The sequence below is a fragment of the Phyllobates terribilis genome, unplaced genomic scaffold, assembly GCF_046119375.1.
Source record: "Phyllobates terribilis strain yellow unplaced genomic scaffold, ASM4611937v1 Scaffold_9__5_contigs__length_417890890, whole genome shotgun sequence".
Taxonomy (NCBI): Eukaryota; Metazoa; Chordata; class Amphibia; order Anura; family Dendrobatidae; genus Phyllobates; species Phyllobates terribilis.
In genome coordinates this window covers 195,981,388-195,991,314 of record NW_027362769.1, presented here as the reverse complement: position 1 = coordinate 195,991,314, position 9,927 = coordinate 195,981,388, and the positions used below count along the sequence as shown (strand labels likewise).

The 9,927-nt window shown below is 45.3% G+C and overlaps 1 pseudogene; it reads right to left on the bottom strand.

The window, feature by feature from the left end:
• Positions 1-8,554: 8,554 nt before the first annotated feature.
• Positions 8,555-9,565, bottom strand: LOC141160916 (C-X-C chemokine receptor type 6-like; annotated as a pseudogene).
• Positions 9,566-9,927: the final 362 nt, after the last annotated feature.

Below are 9,927 nucleotides of genomic sequence, written 5' to 3'. Positions count from 1 at the left end.
GGGCGGGCGCCATCTTTAGTACAACGAAACAGTCTCTTTTCAGGCGCGCAGTACCCGTTGCTAGCGGGCACGAAATCCTGCCGACTACGACAAAGCTGACTCGCCCCCTGGGCCGTGGGGCTCTCGGAACCGGGCAATAGGGGGACGATGGGGGTAGTAGTGGCGACCCGGTCCCATGGGTCAGGGTGGTCAGACCAGTGGCAGTCTTTTAGATGTTTTAGATAATGTCCGACTAGGCCACCCGTGGATTGCGGTTATTAGGAACCGCCGCTGCAAGGCAGTCCGCTGGGGCTGATGATGTATGCAGCTGGAATGGTGTGACTCCCCACAGGAAGAGTGCGGCCCCAGGGCAGTGTAGTGGTTGGTGGGAGTGATGGTGATGAGAGTCCCAGTACCGGTAGTGCTGGAGGAGCGAAAGAGCACACAGACAACGTACTGCAGTCCAATGTCTTTTACTCACAGTTCAGGTACTCCAGGTCACTTCTGTACAGGTAGTGACCGCCCGAGCCGTGCTGCGTCCACCAGGTGTGGGGCTCGGTCAACTCCCAGGCAGTTCAGAAGTATGGCTCAGGACCCCCTTTTGTCCTTTCTCTGGCCTGCCTCACCAGTTACCCACTTTTGTCCAGCTGCCGCGGACTTGTGCGGTTAAACGTGGGCCCCGTCCTCCGCTGTCCTATATGGTGACTTCCTAGCAGGTTTGCTGAGGTGTCGCACCAATAAATGATCACGACGACCGGTCTTTGGCTGAGGGTAGTTTCTCCTCCACCAACTTGGGATCCGGTACCCTTAATCTGTCTGACCCTTCACCCTGGATTCTCGTGGGTTCTTAGGGTCCCTTCCACCTTCTTTTTCCTGAGCCCTTCTGTTTCTCTGTCTCTTCTTCTCCTTTTCTGTTCCTTCCTGTTCCTCTCTTTTGGAGCTGGGATGAGCCACAATCTCAGCTCCCCTTCACCTCCTCCTCGGCCTCTCACTAGGCCCTCCTGGAGTAGAGCTCCAACGGAGCCTCTACTCCCTGTCTTCTCCTCTCTGGACAGAACCTAGATCTAAGATGGTGCCCACCTTTTATACCTCCCTCTGACCATGAGCCCAGGTGACCAGCAACCAATAGGCTCCTACCTACGCTCAGGAACCAACCCCTATCTGCCCCTACAGCACTGGGTGTTCCACACCCCTCCCCACTCCAGACAGGGACATAGTCGGTCGTGCCTGCACTTCTGTCTAGTGGGAGCACCGTTGAGCTGTCCCTCGGAAATGGGGTGTGTGTGCTGTATGCAGCTAACTGAGCCCTGGTCCACACTCCATCCTTACCCGGGAGTGGAATATCACACCTCTGGTCTGAGGTGCAATACCCCTGTAGCGGCCAAACCCTCGGGGCGCTACATACCCATGTACACCCGAGAGGCCAAGAAGACCACAACCCCACGCGTATGTTTCCCCTAGTGGACAGACCTCCCGCATTCCCAGGGACGGCCTTAGGCAGAGCCTGTAAGAGAACCAGTATACAATAACGGCCATAGGGATAAATAACACACAACAAGGAAAGAAGGTATGTATGAAAAGACAGGGAGCACCAAATATATACCAACATGATTTTATTATTCATCAAGACCGGACGGACATGCAAAAATTAAAAGCATTTAAAAAGCACAAAGCTTAAATCCAACAGTATACCACATTGAAATATAATAGTGGTCAAGACCTCAAGAAAATATAGTCACATTACTTTGCTTAGACATTAGACAGTTAACTCAGGGATTAGCTCATCAGTTGGGAGGGGTTAGAGTAGTTTTTATAGAAAAGAATATCTGGGTTGCAGGTAGTTAGTCAGGGTGTGAGTCCATGACACGGACACCTTTACTGGTACAGTGCCTGTATAAGAGAGAGTAGAGTGGAGAAGGAAGGCTGAACATACAGGGAGACAGGTTCCAGCAAGCAGATACAGTGGTGAAGAGAGTGTTTTATCAGCGCACATTTTCTGACAGAATGAGGATACATTTGATGCTCAATTTGGATGCCAGCACAGTCCTGGGCTTAAAGCCAGCAAGAGGTACTGGGAAGCAGGCCTCTGTATCCTTCATTAGGAGAATTTCAGTTGGGTCACTGAGGAAGTGGAAGATGGTGGATCTCAGGACAGAATGAGGACGAAAACTGAAAAGGCATATAACCAAGGGTATTTCACTAACTAAAGACCATGTCTTAATCTGTATGCTGCAGCCGTGTGTAGAAGAATTGCACAGTAAAAGTGAGCCTGTTAATCCAGATCTAAGATCTCCTGTCCTGTTTGAAGCTGGTTCCGGTCCCATGGACAATGTAACAGTGAGTAAAGAAAATCCTCCATCACACAATACACTGCACTCTCAATCCTTTATACAACCCCTGGCAAAAATTATGGAATCACCGGGCTCGGAGGATGTTCATTCAGTTGTTTAATGTTGTTGAAAAAAAGCAGATCACAGACATGGCACAAAACTAAAGTCATTTCAAATGGCAACTTTAGGGCTTTAAGAAACACTAAAAGAAATCAAGATAAAAAATGTGGTACTCAGTAAGGCTATGTGCCCACAATGCGTTTTTCAAGCGTTTACGCTGCGGAATTTTCGCAGCGTAAACGCTTGGGAAACGCTTGGTAAACCTTCCCCCATGGTCTCCAATGCAATTCCGAACTTTCAATGCCCATGCTGCGTATTTTTCCCCAGCGTTTATGCTGCGCTCAAAAATCCGCAGCATGTCCATTAATTTTGCGGAAGCACTGTGTTTTTGCCGCCATTGACTTGCATTAGAACGCGCCAATTCCACAAGACTGCATCTGTACTTGCGTAATTGGTGCGTTCTAATGTGCAGATGGTACCCGGGTGTAGAGGAGAGGAGAGTCTCATCCACACCCAGGTACCATTAAAAGAAAGAATAAAATAAAAAATAAAGATTATATTCACCTTCCGACGGCCCCCGGACTCCTTCTCTTCGCTTGCTGACAGATCGCGCAGGACTGAAGGACCTGCGCTGACGTCATAGTCATGTGATGGCAGGTCTTTTCAGTACCACGATCTGACGGCAGCCAGCACAGGAGCGCTGCAAGTCTCGGGGGCCATCGGAAGGTAAGTATTAGTTTAATTTTTTATTTTTAACCACTCTCTCGGGTCACACTATATAAATCCATGCCCGTTTGCATGGATTTATATAGTGTGACCTAGTTGTCACAAGCACTTTCAAAGTGACGCTAATCGCTTGGAAAGCGCTTGTCAATCTGCATGCGGAAATGTCAGTGAATAACGCTTCATTTCCGCATGTTCCTGGCAGGAAAACGCATGTACAATCCGCATGCGTTTTTTTCTGCTGGGGAGATGCAGAAACGCTCAGGAAAAAATCCGGAGCATTTCTACATCGTGGGCACATAGCCTAAGGGTAATTTTTTTCAGACCAAGCAGAGGGAAAAAATCATGGAATCACTCAATTCTGAGGAAACAATTATGGAATCACCCTGTAAATTTTTATTTCCAAAACTAACACCTGCATCAAATTAGATCTGCTCTTTGGTCTGCATCTATAAAGGAGTGATCGCACCTTGGAGAGCTGTTGCACCAAGTGGACTGACATGAATCATGGCTCCAACACGAGAGATGTCAATTGAAACAAAGAAGAGGATTATCAAACTCTTAAAAGAAGTTAATCATCACGCAATGTTGCAAAAAATGTTGGTTGTTCACAGTCAGCTGTGTCTAAAATCTGGACCAAATGCAAACAATATGGGAAGGTTGTTAAAGGCAAAAACATACTGGTAGACCAAGGAAGACATCAAAGCGTCAAGACCGGAAACTTAAAGCAATATGTCTCCAAAACAGGAAATGCACAACAAAACAAATGAGGAACGAATGGGAGGAAACTGGAGTCAATGTCTGTGACCGAACTGTAAGAAACCGCCTAAAGGAAATGGGATTTGCATACAGAAAAGCTAAACATAAGCCATCATTAACACCTAAAGAGGAAAAAACAAGGTTACAATGGGCTAAGGAAAAGCAATCGTGGACCGTGGATGACTGGATAAAAGTCATATTCAGTGATGAATCGCGAATCTGCATTGGGCAAGGTGATGATGCTGAAACTTTTGTTTGGTGCCGTTCCAATGAGATTTATAAAGATGACGGCATGAAGAGAACATGCAAATTTCCACAGTCATTGATGATATGGGGCTGCATGTCAGGTAAAGGCACTGGGGAGATGGCTGTCATTACATCTTCAATAAATGCCCAAGTTTACATTGATATTTTGGACAGTTTTCTTATCCCATCAATTGAAAGGATGTTTGGGGATGATGACATCATTTTTCAAGATGATAATGCATCCTGCCATAGAGCAAACAAAAACTGTGAAAACATTCCTTGAAAAAAGACACATAAGGTCAATGTCATGGCTGCAAATAGTCCGGATCTCAATCCAATTGAAAATCTTTGGTGGAAGTTGAAGAAAATGGTCCATGACAAGGCTCCAACCTGCAAAGCTGATCTGGCAACCGCAATCAGAGAAAGTTGCAGCAAGATTAATGATGAGTACTGTTTGTCACTCATTAAGTCCATGTGACTCTCCCCCTGGGCCGTGGGGCACTCGGATTCCGGCAATAGGGAAACGATGGGGGTAGTGGTGGCACCCCGGTTCCGTGGCTCAGAGTGGTCAGACCGGTGGTAGTCTGCTATGCCCTGTTGGTATGTCCGACTACGCCACCCGTGGATTGCGGTCAGTGCGAACCGCCGCTGCCAGGCAGACCGCTGGGGCTGATGATGTATGCAGCTGGGGTAGTGTGACTCCCCACGGGAAGAGTGCGGCCCCAGGGCAGTATAATGGAGGATGGGGGTGATGGTGTAGGGAGTCCCAGTACCGTTAGTGCTGGAGGAGCAAGGAGCACACAGACAACAGGTTGCACTCCAGGGTCTTTACTAGAACAGGTGAACTGACCCACAAACAGTCCCGGCTAAGAGGGGACCTGGATGTCTGAGAGCAAATGGGAAGTTGGTCCTGGTCAGGGTGAGGGTGTAGGCCTACCGTGCTCTCTGCGCTCCTTCTGGCTATCTCCTCCTTATAGGGTAACAGCCCACGTTCCCGAACTCACCGTGTCCTCTCGCCCGTATGGTTTGCAACGTGGGTCCCTTTCTACTCTCGGCCTGGTACGGCTTTGCTGGTCCCTTCTGCTGTGGCGGAGCCTCCGGGCTTCTTAGGCCAAGGAACATACAATCTCCTGTGGACTGGTTATCTGCTGCAGGACGTGGAATCCTCACAGCCTCAGACACCAAAGTCTGATAAATTTGGTTCTTTGTCTGCCAGGACAGGCGTACTTCACCTCTTGTCCCTGGCTTGTGGCTCTCCTACTGCCACACGTCCTCTTAGGGTGCAACACAACTGTTTCTCTCTGCTCTGGGACACCTCTCAGTCCTGAGACAGGTCGTCCAGTTCTCTCTAACCCTGCCCCCAGTTCCAGCTTTTATAGGGGCAGCCTGCTACCCCTACTGGCCTGAGACAGGAGGTATTGCATGCTAATGTTCCCCTGACTAGAGAACCTCCCCCTTGCTCTCAGACACAGCTTTATTATATTTGTGGCATCCAGGCCAGGGTGACACACATGCCTCAGAGACTGAAAGCTGTTATTAAAGGCAGAGGTGGTGCAACAAAATACTAGTGATGTATTGGAGTGTTCTTTTGTATCTTTGTTTTTCATGATTCCATAATTTTTTCCTCAGAATTGAGTGATTCCATAATTTTTTCCCTCTGCTTGGTCTGAAAAAAATTATCTCTACTGAGTACCACATTTTTTATCTTGATTTCGTTTAGTGTTTCTTAAAGCCCTAAAGTTGCCATTTGAAATGACTTTAGTTTTGTGCCATGTCTGTGATCTGCTTTTTTTCAACAACATTAAACAACTGAATGAACATTCTCTGAGCCCGGTGATTCCATAATTTTTGCCAGGGGTTGTAGAAGAGGGGACTCAGGGCGAAGAGAACTCAGTTCCGGCCCACAGCATGTTGATACCGGCCCTGTGCCTCCCCCCTTCACTTACAACACTGAAATTCATAGGGAGTTTCCACCAAAAGTGAGCTAATATTACTTTTTTTGTAAATTGTGAAATTTGAAAGTTGCTTCTGAGAGGGTACTCTGCCCCATGCGCAGTTGGTGAAATTTCTAACTACTGCCGGTAACAAGCCTCGCTGTGGACCGCCAGTTCGACCCAAGATCATACTAACAACTTTTCATCAGCAGCATTTGTAACATACACTACTGGAGCAGACATTTTTAAGCTGTTGGGGGCAGTGTGTCCCATTGTCTTGGTGTGAAATTGTTTATCAGCTTTCACAGTTAAAGATGAAAACATGCTCTGTGGGTGAAATTTATTATCAGCTTTTGTGGGGGAAATGTGATAACATGCTCTGTGGGTGAAATTTATTATCAGCTTCTGTGGGGGAAATGTGGAAACATGCTCTGTGGGTGAAAATTTTAACTGGACAAGAAGGCAATTGTCCTGCTCTTACCCCCATTTATCTTCCTTTTGTAGCCCCATAGCCCTAACTATGACCATTTTACATCCATTCTAAAGCAACGAAGTTCAGGTCCCCTTTGACTTGTATTGGGTGCAGGTTCAGGTCCAGGGTCAAGATCGAGGTCAAGTTCGGACCCAAGCCAAGGTTTTTACTGTATTTTTGTCTAACCCAGCGAACCCGAACATCCACAGGTTCGCTCATCTTTAGACAATACTCCTTCCACTTTGCTATTTATGTGTAAACACATGTACCCTTTTTATTGTCCAACTCTCTGAAAAAACTTCTACTGTCTCAGTTACCTGTCTATTTTATAACTATTTGTCTACGCACAAAAGACATCCAGTGTTGGTACTGCAGGGGTCTTTTGTCCTAAAAGGAGCTGCTGTGTATTAATTTCCTACTTCTTTATGCCCATTATACAAGTCTAACTTTAAGACTATGTTCACACATTGCGTTTTTTCAACGTTCTTTTATGCTTTTTTTTATGCACATTTTCTGCTGCGTTTTACAGTACCAGGAAAGTTTATGAGATTCCAGAAATCTCATGCACATACCTTGGTTTTTGTTTCATCAGTATTTTGTGCTTTGGATGTTTTTTGCAGAATAGAGCATGTCACTTCTTTCAGCGTTTTTTCAGCTTTTTCACCCATTGGAAGTAATGGGTGGTGAAAAACGCTGAAAAAAAACACCAAAAAACACAGATGTCAGTTTTTTCAGCGTTTTTTGTGCCAAAACCTGATGAAATAGAATGAGATTTTTTTTTTCACTGAACTTTATGTACATGCATAAAAAGACAAAATTGTAGTGAAAAAAATGCAGTGAAAAACGCAGCAAAAAACTAGCAAAATCGTGAACAAACTTTCCTGGCAAGAGATTAGTTTTTGCTGCAGAAAAAAATGCTGAAAAAATCCAACGTGTGAACATAGCCTAATAGTGTCAGCTATAATGCCAGCTCTTGTCCTACTGCAAAAAAGAAAGAGGAAGAGGAAGGTGGGGTGAATGCCCCCTCCCTGGTGCTGTACAGATTTTAATATTTTCTATGATTCTCAGCGGACAGGTGAGGAATATGGTGGTTTATTACTTTTCATTTTATAGCAATAAATGGGAAAAATAGGGACAGGGAGCATTTATTTAAAATAAAGGACTCTGTGTCTTTCTTTCAATTAAAGGACTTTATTCTGGCTGTGTATTTTTTACAATATGACTATGGAGTTAGTAATGGGGGTGTCTTAGAGACACCTCTCCATAACTAACCCCTGGGCTTGATATCAGCGGTCATAAAACATCTGACATCAATCCCACAAATATTACCCCACTTGCCACCACACCAGGGTAAGTGGGAAGAGCCGGGCAAAGCGCCAGAATTGGCGCATCTAATAGATATGCCTTTTCTGGGGCGGCTGCGGGCTGCTACTTTTAGGTGGGGGAGGGACAATCTCCATGGCCCCTTCCCAGTCTGAGAATACCAGCCCCTAGCTGTCTGCTTTAGCTTGACTGATTGTCAAAAATGAGGGGGGACCCCACGCATTTTTTTAATTTTTTTATTTAAATAATTAAAAAAAAAGTCTTGAGACCCCTCTATTTTTGATAACCAGCAATCATAAAGCTGACAGCTGGGGGCTGCAGCCCGCAACTGTCGGCTTTACTTGCGCTAGTTAGCAAAAATAGAGGGGACTGCACATAATTTTTTTTTTTATTTATTTATAGCACAGGTGCTGGCAGATGAATACTCTCATCAGCCTGCTGAACACAAACACTAACATATACTTCCTGGAGAAGTCCGTGTTTGGGGTCTGTGCACGGACACTAGGTGTTCGGTATGGATCCTGAACTTTACTGTAGCAGTGGTGGTCGGTCTCCAAGGCAACAAGTTGTCAACAAAAGTGATAATATCACAAGAATGGCTTGCAATTTACCTTTTAATAACATTTACAAAGGGATTACTTTTTACAAGCACTATCCAATAATAGAAATAACTCTTTAACTGCTTCACTCGTCAGCCATAATTGTGTCTGCTCGTCCCGAGAAACCATTTACACGCTTGTTGCACAGATGTTTGTTGAAGCAGAAACGTTTCTGGAGTCTCCATCAGTCGTCCGCAGATGATCTGTGGTTTCATCTTGCATCCGGTTAAGACCTAAACCTTTCAGCATTTTCCAAAAATGCTTTCTAAATTTTGTACCAACAAAAAAGTACAGGACAGGGTTGAGACAAGCGTGGAAGTAAGCTATAGCTTCCATTACAACGCTCGTAATTGTAAAGGAATCTGATGTGAATCCCTTATTGAGGACTTTAGCCAGGACAAGGGCATTATGAGGCAACTGTGTAGCTATAAATACAACCACTATGACCACAATTATCTTCATTGACTTCCTCTTCTGAACGCCTCTGGCATTAACCAAGGTCCAGAGAATAAAGCTGTAACAAAGCACCATTGAGGCCAAGGGAATTAGAAATCCCACTGTCATCTAGAATGAAACCACCACGATCTCCATGATGGGAGGGTAGTATTCTTCAAAACATTCCTTCCGGTCACGGCTGTTGCTGTATATGAACTGGGGAATGGAAAGGAGCAGAGCCAGGGTCCAGAGGAGGACGCACACCCCGTACCGCCACTTGTGTTTAGTCACCTGGTATTTAGCTGCCTTAGTGACTTTAGTGATAGAAATAAACCTGTCAAATGTGATTGAGGTGAGCGTGAGCATGGACGTAAATAAATTCACCCTGTATGTGATCCTTATGATCTTACACAGGAAGTCTCCAAAAACCCAGGCATGTGCCGATTCATATGCCAAGAATGGGAGGGTGAGCAGAAACAAGATGTCTGCAATGGCCAAATTCACCAAAAAGGTGTCGGTCAGAGTCTTTATCTTCTCTTAGAACACAAACACGAGTATAATGATCACATTTCCTATAAGTCCGAGGACACAAGTCACGGAATAGGCAATGAGTGAGAACAAGCTGTGGAGCCAAGGGTGGTCATCGACTGTATGATTATCATCATTCATATTATTGTAGTCTTGTGGGTAGTCTTCAGCGCCCATCTGTATGTAATTGGAAAGAGGTAATTAGTTGTTAGTAGTGATAGTAAGATCTGCAGTTATTCTCTCTGTCAGGAGAGCAGGCTCAGAAAGTCAGGTAAGACAAGCCTTCTTAAATATTAAAATGCCAAATGTGAAATGAAAAATGAAAAATATATTTATACTCGTCTCCTCGACCGATGCAATGTCTGCCATTGTTCTGTCATAGCACTGACGCCCTGTAACAATGTCATGTGAGTGCTGGTAGACACAGCACCAACATTCATGGTCCAGGAGGTGAGCATACGTTTTTATTATCTTACATGAGGTGCTATAACATTTAAAAAGGGGTTGTGCAGTAGTAGACAACCCCTTTAACACTATTG